This window comes from Marmota marmota, unplaced genomic scaffold (genome assembly GCF_001458135.2).
Source record: "Marmota marmota marmota unplaced genomic scaffold, marMar, whole genome shotgun sequence".
Lineage (NCBI taxonomy): Eukaryota > Metazoa > Chordata > Mammalia > Rodentia > Sciuridae > Marmota > Marmota marmota.
In genome coordinates this window covers 38089073-38108761 of record NW_025999990.1, presented here as the reverse complement: position 1 = coordinate 38108761, position 19689 = coordinate 38089073, and the positions used below count along the sequence as shown (strand labels likewise).

The following is a 19689-nucleotide window of genomic DNA, read 5'->3' as shown; positions in this document are numbered from 1 at the left end:
TTTGGAGATCACACTAGATAATACATATCCATGCACAAGTGTACAGGTAGAGGAAGGCTTTTGTCTAAAATGGAGTTGGAGTCCTAATTTTCTGAACTGGGTTTTGAAAGGAGAGCTTTGGTGAGAGCAGGCAGGGGAGGTTGGGAGTAGTTCATGGCCAGGCAGAGGCCGAGACTTGGGATGGCGTTGCAGAGGGCCACAGACCCCCAAGGAATGAGAGCAAGGGAAGGGGAGGAGGACGGATGCAGAGGCCTCCAGGAGGGAGGAAGAACAGATGCCGAGTACTTGTGTGCACGCAGGTGTCACTGTGTGTGAGCACATGTGTGCACCCCCTCTGCGCTGTGTCTGCCTAGCAGGTGTGCTATATCTAGGAAGGGATCAAGGGAAGGAAGGATCTGGAAGGATCAGTACCTGTCTGGGTGCTATGGCCACTACAGGAGGAGAAACTCTGGGAGAAGAGGAAGGTGGTCAATTTGCTTGGGACTTGATTGGCGTGTGCTGTCCCCCAGGTGGAGGTGTCCACGGGGCCGCCGGGGAGATCCGCAAGTGGACAACAGCAGAGTCAGCTGTTGTTTGTATGGAACTCGAGGGACATGAGGTCTCCTAGGAAGGGTAGCAATATAAGAAAAAAAAAGAAGGTATCTATAGAGGACGTTAGGGACATGGTCAGGAGGGCAATGGCTGTGAGCCGGATGGCATGGCAGGATCCAGATCCTAATTAGAGAGCAGCTAGTGGCACCCCAAAATCACAGAAGCAGGGTTCATGGGAACAGAAGAGGCGCCAGACTCTCAGCTCTCCTCCCACACCTGCCTTGCAAGACCATTTCCACGGTCACCTCTGGTTCACTTTGTTGTCCCCGCCTGGCACACTGGGTGCCTCTCTGAGGCCCATTTATGTTCTCACCTCCTCCAGCAAGCCTTCTGGAGCTGCTGGACTTCTGGCACTTTCTTGATCACCCCCACCCCCGCCCCCAACCACTGTCATTTCTCTGGTTTCCCCAAGATTCCAAGTCTGGAAGGCAGGGGCTTTGCCTGCCTTATCACCCCCGTGGAGCTGGATAGCAAGGTGCTGAATAATCGGTGGCTTCTAAGCCGCGGCACAGGTACTATTTTACTTGTGTAGTTTGGGTTTTTAAAAATAGACTTTCTCCCTACACCAGAAGTTCCTGTGCCCTTTTTAGCTTAGTCACAGTTTGTGAATTCTTCCCACGATCCAGGCTCCCTCGTTGGGCTGGCATTTGCAAGCCAGGCAACCCAAGAGCTGCGTCTCACTTTCTGCTGGCTGTCCCTTTTGCATTTCCCCACTGGTCTCTACTACGGTCACTCTCCCAAGTCCCCTTGCTCCAGGTTAGGAGAACCCTCCCCCCAGACCCTGGGTGCATTCCTTCCATAGATATCCATCCACCTGATGGGATCAGGACAGATATATCCTGCTCCACGTTGCTTCCTTAAGCACAAATTGTGATGGTGTTTCACCAGCCCCCTTTTGAGGCCAGCCTCACAACCCCATCCTGAATTCCTTCAAGACTTGTAGGTTCAGTTTAGAACCAGAATGAATCGGCACGTACACACATGTACATGTGCATACGTACGTGTGTGCACGTCTATGATGTGCACACAGGGATCATTATGCGGACAACAGTGTGGTTGATAGTAGCTACCGTTTTCTGAGCACTGACTACATGATGCACCTTTGCTGACCCTCCCTTTCCTGCCTGCTGCTCTCCCATGGCTTGTGGGACTTTGAACTTGCTCTTAAATCATGGCGATGTCAGATGGGGTTAGGGGGCTTCCCCTGAGGGGATGTGATAGAGGTCCATCCAGGATCCCTCCATGCTCTGGAGGAGCTCCATAGGTAGTGGAAATGAATGTCCTACTCCTGGCTTATCTCAGAGAGAGTGACCAGTGGTCACAAATTAACTTGGGGAAGCATCAACCCTTGTCTTTCTCCCAGATATCCAGGGCCCCTAGGGCATGGGCTGTGATAATATTCCACCAAATAAGCCGTGGTCAATGGGCTTCTAACTAAGTAAAAAGGGAAAACAGGAGTTTAGAAATTTTCTTGAAAAGAATAAACCATCTTCTCAATTTTGATTTTTAAACTTTCACTCCTGCTTAGGGCTGTTACCATTTCCGTTGAAAATTGGTAGCAAACAGTATTGATGTTGAAAAATATAAAATAAAGCAATAACCACTCCCTGTATCTCTGAATTGCTTGGGAAAAAAAACAAAGGAAATAAAAAAGGGAACTTCACCAAGAAACAAGTGGAGATCAAATTTGGTGTGTAGGGACAGTTGGGTGGCATGACACATTCCAAGGTTGCAGAGGTTCTGATCCCAGGAGGAGTTAAAAATAAAGCCTTTTAGAACATGTTCCATCCTATGGTATGTAAAGCTGTCCCACTCTGAAAAGGCACACGAACACGCTGACATGAAAGCTGATTTGAAAACTACAACCTGCGGGGAAGAGAGGAGGGAGGGGAGGGAGGGGTGAGGGAAGGGAAGAGTGCAGAAAAGAAGTTTCGGTTCTGGGTTGAAGGATGTGCATTACGGTCAGCCTGGACTGTTGTAAAAAAACACTTAAGATGGGGTGGCTTAATAGAAGTTTATTTTTCCTGGCTCTGGGCACTGGGAGGTCCATGATCAAGGTGCTGGCTAATCCAGCCTGGTGAGGCTCTCTTCCTGGCTTATAGACAGCCACCTTCCTGCCATGAGCTCACAGGGCCTCTGTCCATAAGTAAGAGAGTTCTCTGGTGTCTCTTCTTACAGAGACAGAATTCTTACCAGATCAGGGTCCTATCTTTAGGATCTCTTTACCCTTAATTACATCCTGAAAGACCCTCTCTCCAAATATAGTCACATTGAGGCTTAGGGCTTTAAAGTTTGAATTTGTGGGAAAACTGACAGATGGGTTGTTTTGCAGGGGCCAATGGAAAGAGGAAAGAGACAGTAAGGAGGGACAGTAAGGAAGGCAGAGAGGGTTAGTGGAACAGCAGAGGGGAATTTTGATGTTGGGAGCAGAGAGTGGACATCTCAAAAAGTCAGGAGCAAGTTTATCTGTGTGCAAACGTGTTTGGGATTTGAGAAAAGTAAAAAGTTTCAAAACAGCTTTCATGAAGAATGAGACAAGATGTTTCATGGAGGCTGCCAGGCAATAACCAGGGACCAGCAATAACCAAGGCCAGCTACCATGACGGCCATCCCCACACTGGCATACGTGTTACCTCTTTATGGAAGCCTCATCTGACTGCCTATTTTGATTTTTTTAAAAATATTTTTGAGCGCGCTACTGCTGGGAGCCATTAGCCAAGTAGGTATGACAATTTCCTTGCCAGCGTACCCCATGTTCCTGACATTTTGCAGTGACATTGAATGTAGTTGACCTTGCTCAAGGACCAGGGCGGATTAGGGTGTTCCTGGTTTAACATAATCGTGTTTAGGGCGTTCCCAGTTTAGGTTCCAGGTTTAAGGTTTAAGATTATTCCTGCTGGGAATAGGGCGTATCCTGCTGCCTAAGTTCCCCTTGAGTTCTCACGGGATTCAGACAGTATATTTTGGGAGACAGATGCCCAGTGGAGGTGAATTTGGCAGAGAACGTGGATTTCCCCAGAACGTGTTTGTATACGGCTGGTGTGAGTTCGGGAATAAAGAGTTGCTGTTTGAATCTACAAGCTGTGTGGTGGCTCGTGATTGTGTGCCCAGCCAGACTGCGGCATTTGTGCCCAGCCAGACTGCGGCATTTGGTGGCCCGTACGGGGAACTTCTGAAGCTTAGAGGTAAGTGAAATTTCTCACCCTTGAGGAAGAGAGAAAGAATGGGTGAACATTTCAAAAAACAATGTGTTATTGTTTTGATTTATTTTGTTTTTATTTCAAGTTGCCTGTTCCTAGAACTTTCTCAGGCAAACTGGGGAAAATGGTTGACTCAAGGTTTGAAGTTGTTCGCCTCCGAGCAAGAGAAATTGTTAGAGGAAGGAGGCACCCCAGTGAGACCAAGAACAATTAGGACGTATGTTGATACAATACAAAAATGTAGCCCATGGCTTTTTAAAGACGAGTTATTAAGTATATCAATGGGACCATCATGGTATCCTGTAGAAGGATTTTTCTTCAACAAGAAAGAGATGGCTAGTTCTGTTTACTATATTTGTCTAAGATCTTGGTTTTTACAGACATCTGATTAATTTACAAAGCTAAAGTGTTAAAATATCAACCATTAAATATAAGATCAAGTACTCTTTACTTATTAAGTTCCATAAGGTAATATATTTAAACATTATGTGTGTTTTCATAAATTGGTAAATGGAAAAATGTTTAATATTGCTTTGTGTCTGTGTCTTTGCTAAAACAAGGTTACTAAGTGTTAAGATTCTATCATGTGTAATTTATATACAAAGAGTATAAGAATTTTCAGTTGGGTTTCAATTATAGTATTATAGTATCATAAAAAACATGAAAGTCTTTCATCTTATTAAAGTGGAGTAATTTGTCTAAATCAGAAATTTTATAAGAGTTGTTTCAAAATGTGAATTTATAAAAAGGGTTAACGGTTAAAAAAGAGAGAAAAAGATTCAAGATGTGGAAATATATTTTAATATAAAAGGTTAAAGGAAAAAGAAATGTTTCTAGATGAGATAATCTCTGTGTGGTAAAGTAAAAAGTTGTAAAATGCCATTTAAAAAGATTTTGAGGAAACTAGACTTACTTTAAAAGCTTGAGAAAGGAAGAAAGAAGAAAAAGATATTTGTACATGGCAGATTGAGACAAAGCTTCTCAATGGAGTTAAAAAAAAAAAAAGCCTTTGGTTGAAGGGCAGCCATGTAAACTAACATTAAAGCGATTTAAACAGAATCTAAGCCTCGTTTAAAAGAGTGAAGTTGTAGGTGGTGAAAAAGTACATTTAAAAGTACAGTATAGATGATAATTAAAAGGCTTTAAAAGGTTAAATTGAAGGTGGTCGAGATACCTTCATGGCGGAAAAAAGATTGCTTTATTGCATCATTCGAAGCCTAGTTAATCTTAAAGGCATTACTTAAAAAATGGGAAGATAATAGGATAAAAGATATTTAGATAAAGAAGATTAAAAATTTAAAGTGAAAAACTTTAAAGACAGAAGTATAGAAAGTTAAAAAGAAAAAAGATAAAGAAGATGTAGAAAGATAGAAAAGATGTAGGAAGACAAGAATTTTAAACCCACAAAATAGGAAAAAAAAAAAAAATAGGAGGAAAAAAGGCAACTAAGGGTAAATATACAAACCTTAGGAAAAAAACTAGAAGATAGAAATAAGATAGAAAATGGTTGAAAATGTCAAGTAAAGGTATTTCAGATAGAAAATGCAAGAAGCTAAGACAACTATTAGATACAGACATATACTTATTAAAGCAAAAAGAGGGAATTGGAAAGGGGTATATATCCCCCAAAGATAAACTTAAAATAACCCTTTTTACTCTAAACTTTTTAAATTTGGATTCATCAGGACTTAGTGCTGCGGAAAGGCATATGTATCCAAAAAATGTACATAAGCCTAAAGTACTTTGGAAAGATATTCTAACAGGACAATGGAAAGGTCCTGACCCAGTGATTGTCTGGAGTCGGGGGTCTGTTTGTGTTTTTCCACAGGGAGAACAGCAGCCCATTTGGATTCCAGAGAGATTAACTAAAACAATTTCTACAGATCGAAAAGAAGATGATTTGACTCAAATCCATAACAGCTGATATCCAGAACTCCAGCTTGGCCATTCTTACATCTGCGACAGTGATTAACCAGGATGCTTTTTTCAATAGCTATTTTATTATTGCATTTTTCCACATCATAAGGTTCTATTTTTATTTTTTGAGCTCATACAAACCTAGGTTAATGTTTTTCTGATCAGTTTTATTTTTTGACTGTGGAGTTTTTAAACATTGCAATGGAGATTTCACCCAGGTAAAGCTACAAGGCCTTTACTATTTTCTTATGTGTTGTACGTTTGTGTACACTCTTGTGTTTTGTGTTGTATGTCTGTATGTGCGTATGTCCATATTTCTTATATGAGGAGCGCTCATGAAAAAATGGATCCGAATTATTATTATTTTTTTTTTTTCACGTGATTTAAATGGTTTAATTTAAATTAGGTAAACAGCTGTTAAGGATTGTTTTTAAAGGAGGTTAACAGATCTGTTTGTTTACTTTCACCTTTCCTTTTCATTATATTTAATAATTCTTTTCAGGATAATGTCTTTTTAGCATCATTGCCAGAATTCCTATCTTCATCCCAGTGCCGGTGAAGACAAAGATAAAACCAGACTACAGCTTCTATGATAGCTATCACAGTAAACTGTATAAACTGATGCATCAATGAATATAACTCAACAAGTAATGCTCAATCAAGGAGTTAACTTACTTTGGGAGGAAACGGATTTTGGGAGGAAATGGACATATTGATAGATTCCTCCGCTTTGAACTGCTTGCAGAACTTGCCTGGACTATGTAACTATCGTTTGGTGCAGCGAATTGTGGTAATGCTGGCATATCTTTGCTGATGGTGTCACTAGTGATGCAATTTTTATTTCCTTGCCAGCGCACCCCATGTTAATTGTGGTAGTGCTGGCATATCTTTGCTGATGGTGTCACCAGTGATGCAATTTTTCCCAAGGAGCCGTCAATTGGCTTGGTGTCGTGGCATTTCTGTATCCTCCTCCCTTCTGCTAGTGATGGTCTAAAATTTGGGGGCCAATGGCTGTATGCTGGACCGGTAGTCAGTGACGGGTATGATCCAATTGCAGTGGTATCAACCTAAGACAGGAGGCTGACGCCTAAAGGTCAGTTTTCCGATGACGGGTAAGAACCATATGTTGAATTGGACAACCTACCAGGCACGGTCCTTAAGCCACATTGCTTGTTTAATTAATCAGAAGGGGGGAGATGCTGGGAGCCAATAGCCAAGTAGGTATGACAATTTCCTTGCCAGCGTACCCCATGTTCCTGACATTTTGCAGTGACATTGAATGTAGTTGACCTTGCTCAAGGACCAGGGCGGATTAGGGTGTTCCTGGTTTAACATAATCGTGTTTAGGGCGTTCCCAGTTTAGGTTCCAGGTTTAAGGTTTAAGATTATTCCTGCTGGGAATAGGGCGTATCCTGCTGCCTAAGTTCCCCTTGAGTTCTCACGGGATTCAGACAGTATATTTTGGGAGACAGATGCCCAGTGGAGGTGAATTTGGCAGAGAACGTGGATTTCCCCAGAACGTGTTTGTATACGGCTGGTGTGAGTTCGGGAATAAAGAGTTGCTGTTTGAATCTACAAGCTGTGTGGTGGCTCGTGATTGTGTGCCCAGCCAGACTGCGGCATTTGTGCCCAGCCAGACTGCGGCACGCTACCACTTGAGCCACATCCCCAGCCCCTTGATTTTTTTTTTTTTAAATTCTCAGCCCCTACCGCAAGAATGTAAAGAGCCTGGATCTCTTTTTTTGTTTTGTTCATCATTATATTTCTAAGGCTTAGGGTGGTGCCCGGCACAAGAAAGTCCGTGTAAATACTGGCTAAATGGATGAATGATTTTCTGATGGCACCAATTAGAAGAATCATGTGACAATCTGCCCCTGTCACTCAGGCTCCTAGGAACAAGAGTGAGGAAAAGTGGAAGGGATATCCAGGGCTGAGTGTTAGCAAGCCAGGAAGGACAGAGGCCAAAAAGAGGAAGGAAGGAAGAGAACTAGTGAGAACCCAGCTGAATAAGGGAAAGGTGATGAGGGAGAAAAGAGGGGAGGTGAGTGAAGAGGAAGAAGAGAAGGGACTGCAACTGCCCTGAGGTCAAAAGTCAGGTTTAGTGGGAAGGAATGGGAAAATAATTTACTCTTATCAAAAGAAGAACGCTACATGGCCAGTGTAACTCCACTTCATGTACAACACAAGAAGGAGAAGTTATACTCCATATATATATGTCAAAACACATTCTACTATAACAGGATAGCTAAAAAGAAAGAAAGAAAAAAAAGAATGCTGGCTATTCTGGAGGCGGATGCAGAAGAATCACAAGTTCAAGGCCAGCCTCAGCAACTTAGCAAGACCTTGTCTCAAAATAAAGTTTTAAAAAAGGGCTGGGAATAGTTCAGTAGTAGAACACTTGCCTAGCATTCAGGAAGCCCTGGATTTGAGCCCCGGTACTGTCAAAAAGAAAGAAAGAAAAATAAAACAAGAAAGGAAGGAAGGAAGAAATCACTGAACTTGGAGATTGCTGAGGATAGGTGCTAAGTAACAGAAATGTCCCACCAGTGTTAGTGGCAGTGGGTGGCCAACATGAGGTAGGAGGTGGGAGGCACTGTGACACAGGACAGCCCTAACTAATATGTGCTCCGGGAATAGCAAATCTGAGAGTTAATTGCTACTGAGAGAATAAAGAGGTTCAATAAGTTTAGAAAATGTAAGTTAGAAAACTGATTTCCCCATGTTACAATACTTCTAGAAACCTTTTAAAGCTGGGTGTGGTGGCACATACCCATAATGTAGAGACTTAGGGGGCTAAAGCAGGAGGATCACAAGTTTCAGGACAGGCTCAGCAACTTAGTGAGACCCTGTCTCAAAAATAAAAAGGACTGGAGATATAGCTTAGTGGTCAAATGCCCCTGGGTTCAATCTCTAGTGCCAAGAAAGAAAGAAAGAAAGAAAGAAAGAAAGGCTTAAAAGATTTCACAAAAGCATATACTGTTTCCTAAATTTATTTGATTGATTGATTGATGAATCTCACCCCCACACCCCCCACCCCCTTCCAGGAGCATCTCTCGAGTCTACTGTGCTCCTAGAACAAAGATTCTCAAAGTGAGGTCTCTGGAACAGCAGCATGAGCATACATGTTAGAAATGTAAATTTCCAGCCTGTTAGAAATGTAAACTCTTAGACCTCACTCCAGATCTACCTAATCGGAAGCTCTGAGAGTGGAGCCAGGAATCTGTTTTTTTCACAAGCTTTCCAGGCAATCCTGATGCATGCTAAAGTTTGAGAACCACTGAGTTAGGAAATACTTCTGGGAGCCTGGTTCATATTCATATTTGGGAAAGTCTATTCATTAAGGTGTTGGATAAATCACCTTGATCATGCTGAAGTCATATAGTATGAGTACAGAGGTTGACATTGAGAAGAAAAATCTGAGTCCAATAGCAATATGCACATAATTAGATTGCAAAATTTAATAGTAGCCTAATTAATGTCACATCAAAATATTAACTGAACTAATTTTGGCTTGACTATTTTTTTTTCAGATTATTCATACTGTATGTCTTTCTGTTAGCATGAATCAAGACCTGACTCTTTTCCAATATGCTTTTCACGTTGTTGGGTGGGAGGGAGAGAGGAAGAAAGAGAAGTGGATTTGAAATTGATTTCCTTTCATTTCCTTTCTCCATCCTCTGACAGAGGTACCAGAAAGTAATTATGAGACCAAAAGGTAGATAGCAATGGAAAAGAAGAGAGATCATTTGTAAGATACATCATCGGCTTTTGAATAACCAGAAACGGGATCTAAGTATCGGTATTACATGTTTGGCTATATAAATTTATATTTAAAAACTGATAAAAATAATTATGTGCAAACAGCCTTACACATCAATCAGCTCAGAAGCATTTCACTGGCTTTCGTAATAAAAGGTTATTGGGTTAACACAGAAACTTATCAGAAGGCATAATTTTCAGGTGTTAAAAAATATATCCATCTGACTCCTTAGCAGAATAATTTGCAAGTGTTCTTATCAGACATTTATAGGCTGCAAAAGAGTTGTCAAAAATAACTCACCTACATGAGTACTTCAACTGTACATTAAAAAAAAAAAAAGGAATTTCGGTGTATATTTTCAAAAGTAAAATCTGTAAGCCTAAAGTCTAAAATGCATTTTGACTCAATTTTGAGAGGGAAAAAGAAACAAAGAAGACACTTGAATAATTATGCAGAGCTAAATGCTTGAGCTTTTAAAATGATTTGAGCTTTAGCTAGAAATATTCTTGGTTTCTAATGCATTTAGACATAAGGAGATATCAAAAGCGAAAGAATAGCTTTGTGCAATGATTTGCATGAACACAAAGGTTTAATTGGAAGAAAAAAATGATAAGAAATGCCCCTCATTTTTTAAGGTGGATGTCTTCCATTCTGTTTCACTCAGCCCTAGCTCATCTCCCAGCAACGCACATGATTGGCAGGGTCTTCCTGATTCCATTGGTCATGAACTCCTGGGGTTATTTCTACTAAGTGGGGATTGAAATGGAGGCAGGTTCCATCAGGATCTGTTTATCCCATAGAAAACCACCTGTACTTTTTATATAGCTAGTGTGACTTATGCAACCTTTGAATGATTCATTTTTCACATACTCTAGATCTTTGAAATACCATATTTGCAGCCACTAAAAAAGGCTTAGTTCTAAAATTTTGGCCCTGATTTGGAGAGTTGTCTGTTCTACCAAACCTCCTTTTGGCATACTGCAGATAGTAGAGTCCAAAGTCAATGGACTCCAGATCTAAAACCTGCCTTCCATCCCAGACTTGGAAGAACATTTTTGACCAGGAAGGACCTAAGTTAGTTAATAGTGCAAGTGACTTTCTTCCAAGAACTCATGGGCAAAAGCTACGTCCTACCACCAGGCCCTCATGTGCAAGACGAAGGTGACCCTCACTTAGTCGATCACCCGGATCTCTCTACCTCCTTATGAAATGATGAACAATGACTCTGAGCAGAGGAAGGCAGTGAGGAACAGGAGTGGAACCAATTGGAAACTCTGCAGGCCACTCACCATTTCTGAAAATGGCTGTGAGACCATAAAGATCTAAGGGCCCCTTTAAAAAGAGTAAGACATTAAAATCCTTATATCCTATTCCCATATATGGGAATAGAAGCCCCATATACTCCCATTGTTGATTTCTCTTATCTCTAAATTACTCTGCCAGCTACCAAGGGACCTACCACTGAGCACTTTAATATATTGTAGGCTTGCCATTAATTTGTTTTCCTGTGTCCAAGTGTCAATTAGAGCAAAAGTGGCTATACTTCAATGAACGACTTTATTGTGTTTCTTACAGGGTGGGGCAGAGAGTAAATATTTTTTTCCTCCTTTCATAGAGTGGCTGAGAGGATCAGAGGCATTAACATATGAAGTTGCTAGCATAAGGAAAGTGATTACTAATTACTGATTATTAGTAACAATCACTATTAGTAAAGGACAATAGTTCCTACCGGTTAAGAGCAGACTCTAAAGCTCAAATGCACGGTCCAAATCCTGGCTCTGCCACTTACCAATGTGTAATGCCAGGCAAGTTACTTCATCTCTCTGTGTTGCAATCTCCTCATCTGAAAGATGGGTTTACAAATTGCACTGCCCTCTTGAATGATGGATGAGGACTCAATGAGATGATGTATTGCAAAGACCTTGAAAACCAGCCTAGCACAGGGAATCATTGTATTGTTGTTACACATTTAATTCTTATAACAACCTCTGTGGTGGGTTTTATTACCCCTCATTGTACAGATAGTGAAAATAAGGTCCTGGGTCATACAGTTAAGTGCCTGGAATCCCAGCTATTCAGGAGGCTGAGGCAGGTGGATTCCAAGTTTGAGTCCAGTCTGGTCCATTTAGCAAGACCCTATCTCAAAATTTGAAAAGGGCTGGGGGTGTTGCTTAGTGGTAGAGCACTTTCCTAGCATGCACGAGGCCCTGGCTTCAACCCTCAGTAGCAGGGTGGCACGTAGAAAGTGGACTCATGGTTTTAGGAAACCATGAGATCTCATTTTCAGTACCCCACATGAGAGGGGTACACGTGGGTCTTAAGTAGCACAAGACACTGTTTCAACACACGGTGGTATGTGACTGCTTAACACTGTTACCATCTTTATTAGTACTCCTGATTACTAATTGGCATGGATTACTAATCAGCACACCCACAGCATGGAGGATGCTGGAGGGTGACAATATTTTTCCTCTGTGGATTTGATCAAATCCACAGGAAAACAGACCTCTTTCTAATTATTTGCATCTCTGGGAAACTAGCAATAAGTGGATTCTAAGAAAGGTGGCCAAGGTGACCGCTTTCTCCCCCCTCAATGGCCCACAGACCAAAAGGAAATGGGCAACTCTGAGGTGCGGATCCTCCCAGCTGACCCTACTGAGCTTCAGTTGTTCCTGTGAAGGAGCCAAGGTGGGTTTCAAAAGCTCGTTTGGGCAGGTGAAGTGGTGCTTACCTGTAATCCCAGTGACTCAGTAGGCTGAGGCAGGAGGATCACAAGTTCAAGGCCAGCCTCAGCAACTTAGTAAGACCCTGCCTCAAAATTAAAAAAAAACAAAAACAACAAAGCAAAACAATTAAAAAAACAAAAAGGACTGGGGATGTGGCTTAATGGTAAAGGTTCCCTGGCTCCAATCCCCAGCACAAAAAAGATTATGAATAAATAATAAAAATAAATAAATAAAAACTGGCTTGGCCTCCCTTTTTACCAAGGGTGGGACAACACTAGAAACTAAGAAAGACTGGAGGCTTGGAAAGACCTAGAGTTTACTTTCGAGTGTGTCGCTGCCATCTGCTGGATGGAATGCATATTGGACCAGTTCAAATGCCGCTTTGCTGCTTGTAATAAGCAAATTCGCTGATTGTCACTGTGGGTTGAGAACCTAGTGTTGTATTGGCATCATTTCATAGCTTCAGTTCTGAGTGTCTGCAAATTTTGGAAATCCCATGACAACTGTGCCCAGGAGGACCTTTATGTCAATGTAATCAAAAGGTAAAACCAAGGACCATCACTGGAACATTCTATCTCCCACCAACATTTTCCAGGTTCAAATTTGGTCTGTTCCCAAATGATTCATCTAATTGGTTATAAAAAGCCCATAACCATCAGGCAAGGGCATCTGGAAGAATTTGGACCCTCTTGTCAATGGCAAAAAGTATTTACAGGGAAGTGAAAGTACCATCTGGCTTTACTCTTATGTTCTTTGAAACTCTGTGTTCATACATCCAACAATTAATTTACTGAGCATTTACACTGTATGCCAAGTGCTATATTAAAAAAAAAAACTAAGGAAATGGGGCTGGGGGTGTAGTAGGTATAGATCGGTGTAGAATGTTTGCCTAGCATGCCTGAAGTTCTGGGTTCCATCCCCAGCACCCCCGCTCCCCTCTACACATGGTGGGGAGGTGAGGGGCAAATATGAATAAACACAGTTCCTATTCTTAGTAATCTCATATGGATATTTTCTGAGTGCCTACTATGTGTTGGGCATTTGCATCTCATTTTATTTCATTTTAATTCAGAACAATTCTATTACCATCTCCTTTATGGTTTAGAAAACTGAAGCTTAGAAAGATTAAATCAGCCAAGATAATGGTTAGATGGAGTGGGGTTTGTTATCACCATGGACCGATATTGCTTTTTTTTTTTTTTCACACAAAGTCTCGGTCTTTTGTTTTACACATATTTTCTGTTCCATTAGCTACAAATTTCTAGCAAAGTGAAAGTGCTACACAAACAGTAAGTGATGATAGCAGTCGATGCTTGGGAAAGATTTATCAGGAAGAATATTTCTTCCTCTAGCAACTGTTGGAGATGTATCTAGTTAACATTCTCTTCAGTACATAAGTCTTCTAAACAGTGGTCTTGGTGTCGGGCGGCCCGAGCTGAATTGCTGTCAGTTTTCATCGCATAGAAAACAAATCTGAATTTCTGTCAGTGCAAGAGCTGTGTTAGTAAAAGGTCTGCTCACAGGAAGAGGCCAGTTTGGGTGTTCTGATTGCAACCATCTCAAACCAGTTGTAATTTTTCCTTTCTCTCTTGGTATAAGAGTAGGTAGGGTGCTTGTGCTGGTGGGGAGGTACCGAGGGTGGCAGGGAGGGGACGGAGTGGATGGAAGCTGGTGGCAGAGCAGGAAAGCACTCTGTGCCTATGAGAAGTGCTAAGACTGGGCAGAGGCAGCCAGAGGAAGCGGAGGTGGGACAGGACAGCAGCTGGTGGGAGGGGCTGGTGCCAGCCTGCTGGGTGAAAATTCATGCTCTGTCGCCCACCCAGTCTTGGAGCTCAGGCTCATCCTATGTTTCTAACCCCCAGTTCTTCCATCTGTCGGGTGGGGTATAATACTTGCCTCACAGGGTTTCTTAGAGGAACATTCAGAGAGGTATGCAGACTGGCCTCTGGCACTGCTCCCCTAAATCTTAGCTGTGGATAGGACAGTGCCTGGAGGCTCAGGCAGCCGGTATGCAGCAGGACTGGCATGGGGTGACTGAGCAGAAAAGCAACGGGGACCGAACGGGGCTTGCTCCTCCAGAGAGGCTGCCCTTTGGATGCAGGATATTATTTATTTTCACATCAGTTTGACATACACACCTACATACATATTTTATTTTAAATTTCCCCTCTCGGCAAAATTTTCTTTTTCCATTCTCAGGCCCTGCTACACACTCAAAGTGAGCCCTCTGCCCCTGAGCCACATTCCTCCTCTCCACAACCTTGTAAGGCAGGTTGGAGTGATATTATTGTTCCAGTTTTTCTCAGGAGAAATGGATCCTTAGGTGACTTGGCTGAAATGAGGGACGCTTTTCCAACCCTGCCTGTCCTTGGGGCTGCCCACGTGAGAACCATCAAGAAAAGCATCTTATGAATATCACTTGTGTATCCAACCCCCAAGTAGACAGTGGTATGCAGATTGCTTCCTGGAAATGACTGAAACCTGAATTCCTGGAAGGAGTACAACCAGAAAGGAGAAAAGCTATTCTAAAACACTCATGGCTGATTTCTTTTACTGAAATTTTCTTCCTATTAAGTTTTTTTTTTTTTTTAAATCTGTTCTTTTTAGTTATACATGACAGTAGAATGTTTTGTAGTTGTACATGATATGGAGTTAAACTGGTCATGTATTCATATATGAACTCTTCCTATTGAGTTTTGATATTGAAAGAAAAACCAAATGCCTAATTTTAGGTTGTTTTAAAATCAATCAACTGCTTACCAGCTAATGTTATTTTGGTAGTGAGCAACAGATTGAGCAAAACTATTTTCTGATTGTTACATGTGTTTGTGAAGCCAGACATGTGGGAACAAGTTTTGGAGAAACAAGAACCAATAGAAAGAATGGACAAGGAGTAGAAATACCAAAATCAGTATTCACGTAAGAAAAGTCTGAAAATATTACACTGAGATCAGGCTAGCTGAAGACCAGTAGACAAAGTTAGAGATGCTTAAGGAACAAATGCACAAAAAACAAACAAACAAACAAACAAAAAAAAACAACTAACTGGGTGGGACACTGGTAATCTAAGAACTGTTTGGATCCTTGAAAGTTTTTTCAGGAAAGATTTGTATATGCCAGTTATTTGTATATAAAAGGGCTTTTTAAAGTCATAGTGGAATAGTTCATTAATTATTTGACACTTTTATATTTTTAACACAATTAATTTGTATGACAAGGCAGACTTGATTGTGTTCGGGTAAGTAAACAGGGCTATTTCAATGATAAATTCCAGTTCAGCTGGAGTTGGATACATGGAATCTCACAGTGCAGTTCATAAAGGGAAAGGATCTTGGAAAAACAGGGGGCGGGCAGATGAGCACCTGAGCCACAGCAGGCAATCGCTCTGTCAAGACTGGTGAGCAAATGGAGCGAATAAAGAATGACCAGATGCTTTGGTTTCCTTTGTGAATTCAGTTACGCTGGATGTGAATGAGGTTTATTGCTACTTGTTCTTCCCACTACAAATGAAGCCAAAGGTACAAAATCTATCTGGTCTTCACAATTTCAGTGTCTATTCCATTAGTATGCCCAAACCTAGGCATCTGCTTGACACTTCTCTCTTCTTGATCGCCCTTCATGAGGTTCTGTAAATTTTACCTTCTAAATAGATTTCAAATCATGCCATCACTGTTTCCCCTCCCTCTACCCTAACCCCAGCTATACCTGCTCTTGTCTGGATGACTCTAAGAACCATCCAAGGGCTACACTCCACCCTCTCTGGGTCCCTCCAATCAACTCCCCGTGTGCCACCACACACATCAATAGACACATCTCACTATGTCACTGCTGCACTTTTCTCTTTTCTCTCCACCTACTCCTTCATACTACTCTGAAAGTGGAGACCGGGTACCCATGCCATATAGCTTTTCTCCTGTCCCAACCGCCACCCTCTCCTAATTCCATGCAGTTAAGTTTCTAGTCCCTCACTCGCTTCCTGCAGCTTGGCAAATGGTGTTCTCTCTTCTCTCTGCCTGGAACTGTCTCTCTTCTTCTCTTTTTCTCTTGCCTCTGCCTCTCAAGTATTTGGATCTCAGTTTTTAGCACTTTCTCTGGAACCTGACCCCAGTTTGGGCCATTTCCCTCTTGGGTTCATGCTACCAGAGAGTCCTGTGTTTCTTCTCCTTCAAAGCACTAATCAGTTATTCAATTATTCAAATTAATGTCTGTCTCTCTGAGCAGAAGTTCTGGGAGACTAGGATTCTGAATGCTTTTTCTCACTACTGTGTCTCTAACGTCTAACACAGTGTCTCCCAAACAGCAGGCACAAATAAATATTTGTTGAAGGAATGATTGAGTTTAATGAATACAGGCTTGCTACTCTTAAAAAAATATGTTTTACTTTTTTTTACAGTATCTCAAACCAAACTCATCAACAAGCAAAACATCTAGTTTTGTTTTTTAATGAATAAGATGTCAGGTCTATTACTGTGCTCAGGAAAACTGAGTTCTCACTTGTGCATGAGTAAACTATTAAAATAAGCATACATGATTGCATCCAAAAAATTCATTTTCATTTCCAAGATGATTCATCCTAAGGTAAGGACAGAGAAAATAAATGCTCCATTTGCTTGGGAAATTATAAATTGCAGTCCAAAAGAAGGCTCAGAGATGCCCATGTTTAATAAACAACTAAAAAAGCCTTGGTGAACTAATGGTTCGAAAACATCCTTTGAAAGACTTAAAAGCAATACAAATGGAAAAAGATCTTAGCAGAAAACATTAATCACAAAACAATCACTCTGATTTTGGAAATGTCAAGACAAGAAAGCACTTGTGCAAGCCACTGTTATTGCTAAACGTAGAGCGAAATGGAAGTTTAATTTCAGAAAGTTCTCTGATTAATACATCTTTGGCTAATTACTCTTACACTTAAAAATAAATTGCTCTGGATGAATAATTTGATGCCAGAAAGTCTATAATGCACTATTTCATGCAAATTGAATAATGTTTTCCTCGTTTAGTAGAAGTCTTATTGTTGCTACTTTTCCAGTACTTGGGTAACATAATCTATAAAATAATTACTGAATACTCTCCCAAGAATAAATATCTCACATCAGAATAAGTTGAATGGTCAGTAAATCACAATTACTTAAATAAGTATGAACCAAGCCATTATTGCACATCCCTACATGCAAGCCCTGGCAAAGAATTACAAACAGGAAAATCCTACAGCTAGAAGAGAGACCTCTAGTGTGTGTTAGAGAACTTTATATTGTGCTCCGGGCATAATTAATACAGCAAAATCACTGCAGTCATTTTGCTTACTGTGGTGGGAGATTTTCACAAACTATCATTCATGCTCAATTCATTTAAAAATTTCTTCCCAGCTCATGTAAGGCATTTTTGCTTAATTAGTTGTTCTTAGAAATATCAGCCTAACCCAGTGAAGTTTTCCTTGTGATGCAAAGTTTCAAAGTTCCAGGGTCACCTTCGCAACCTAATCAGTAAACATTTAACCCACCTTCATCATAACAATTGCTAACAATTCTTTCCATTCAGGAATCAGCAGGATTCCTGAGTTGAATGCTCGCCATCAGTGTGCAGTCTCCTAAACTCCTCATAGTAAGCCAAATGCCACACAAATATAAACAAGAGGAATAAATCGGCATCTTGCCCATTATCCAGGAGACAAATGAATCCACTGCTATTTTAAATTCACCAAGTAGGCTGGCTATTAGTTTCTGCAGCTTCCTATATATGCAGGTGAATTCCTTGATGTAGAATCAGATTTAACGAATCATTCTATGGCATCAATCAGCCTCAGCCTTTTAAAACCCTTTATTTTCTCTTTTTCCACATTAAAAACACATTTGAGATACACACAGAAAATGTTTCTCTAACACACACACACACACATACACCCAAAACAGGAGGTCTCTTAAGGAGTCTACTGCTGAGAAGGTAAAAGCATTTTGCTCATTTTTAATTTGCTAAAACAATCCAAGCATGCTTGGTACCCAGAGGGTATTCTCAAATAAACTTGTATCTCTAGCTGCCAGCTTAGTTGATTGAAAACAGAAGGCAAACGTTTCTTAAAGAATGAGTATGTTAAACTGTTATGTCTCTCCGAGTACCACCAAGGACACACACACACACACACACACAGTCAAGAATTTGCTTGAAAGCAGCTAGTTCTGTGATCTAAAAGGTAATGCAGCATTTATACCAAAATTACTTCTGTCTACTGCGGTACACCTCTTAGCGAGGAAGCCTGTGCCATAAGGATACTGGACAGTTCCTGCGTGCTGCTCTCCACGTACAAAGCCGACAGCCCCACCGCAACTTTGTTAACTTAGTTGGCTCGCGCCCAGCCCGTCCCCGAAGCATACTCGGAGTGAAAACGTTTTGATACCGTAAAATCATTTCCACGACAGTGTTAAGTGTTCGAAAGCACAAAGGCAGACACTGTCGACCCGGGATTGCTAGGAAGTTGCGGTACTCGGGGCGGCTGTGCGGAGCACACGTCCAGGTAAGGGATTCCTGCACCACAGGTCTGGCTTCTCTTCCTGGACGTTTTGGGGGCTCCGTCTCACTTTTAACGAGAATTCACCATAACGCGCTCCCCACCCAGTTCTTTTTCCAGGAGGTGCGGACTCTGTTTTCCAGCCAGGTCCCTCTTGGGGGCAGGAGAGGAAGCACACTTCACATTTCCATAAAGAGGGGCGGCAGGATGGGGGTGGGGAGTAAAGAGGTCAGAAAGGAGCCAAACTGCATCCCTTACGCCCACCTCGGCGCCCCCAGCTCTGGTTCAGACAGCGCTGACGGGAGGCTGCCAGGAAACTCTGTCCCTTTAAGGGGAACCTTGGCCGCCAGAAGGGGAGGGAAGGATGCAGACTCCGGACCCAGCGCTGCAGGCACCACGGAGAAGAGGCGAGCGCAGCAAAGCCACAGCCATTACCTGCAGCGCTCACATCCTTCCCCCACCCCGGCGGCCCCCCGCCCGTCCCCGCCTCCCAAGGAGACTTCTAATCCGGAGCATGTGCCATGCCCTTTATCAGGGGAGGAGGTGGGGAGGAAGAGGAATGAGAGCTTTTTAGAAATAAATGAAACGTTTGCACCCAAGTGGGGGGGGGGAGGGGACTGGAAATGGGAGGAGATGGGAGGGGGCTTTAAAGGCGCCCGGGTGGGCGGAAGGGCGGGCGAATCTGGCATCAGCCCGATGAGACCGGCAGGCACGGACGGCGGACAGCTCTGGGCACCAGCCGCGGCTCACAAAGGGGAGCGGCGCGGCCCGACCCGGGCAAAAGGGGGAAGGAAAAAGCCCGCCCCCGGGGCCCCAAGTCCGGTTCGGCAGCCCAGCAATGGCGCTGCTTTCACCCGGCCGTCCGGGGGCCGCCGCCGAGGCTGCCATCGAGGAGGGGGCGCGGCCCCACCCCCGCACCCCGGCGGGAGCCCAGCCCTGGGCGCCGCCGTTGCCCCCGCGCGCCCGCGAGCGTGTGCGCTCGGCGTCCGG

General features: G+C 42.5%; 1 protein-coding gene across 1 annotated transcript in view; it reads right to left on the bottom strand.

The window, feature by feature from the left end:
- Positions 1-19689, bottom strand: part of Kctd1 (potassium channel tetramerization domain containing 1) — a 186212-nt gene that overhangs the window by 165922 nt on the left and 601 nt on the right. The window lies entirely within an intron of this gene.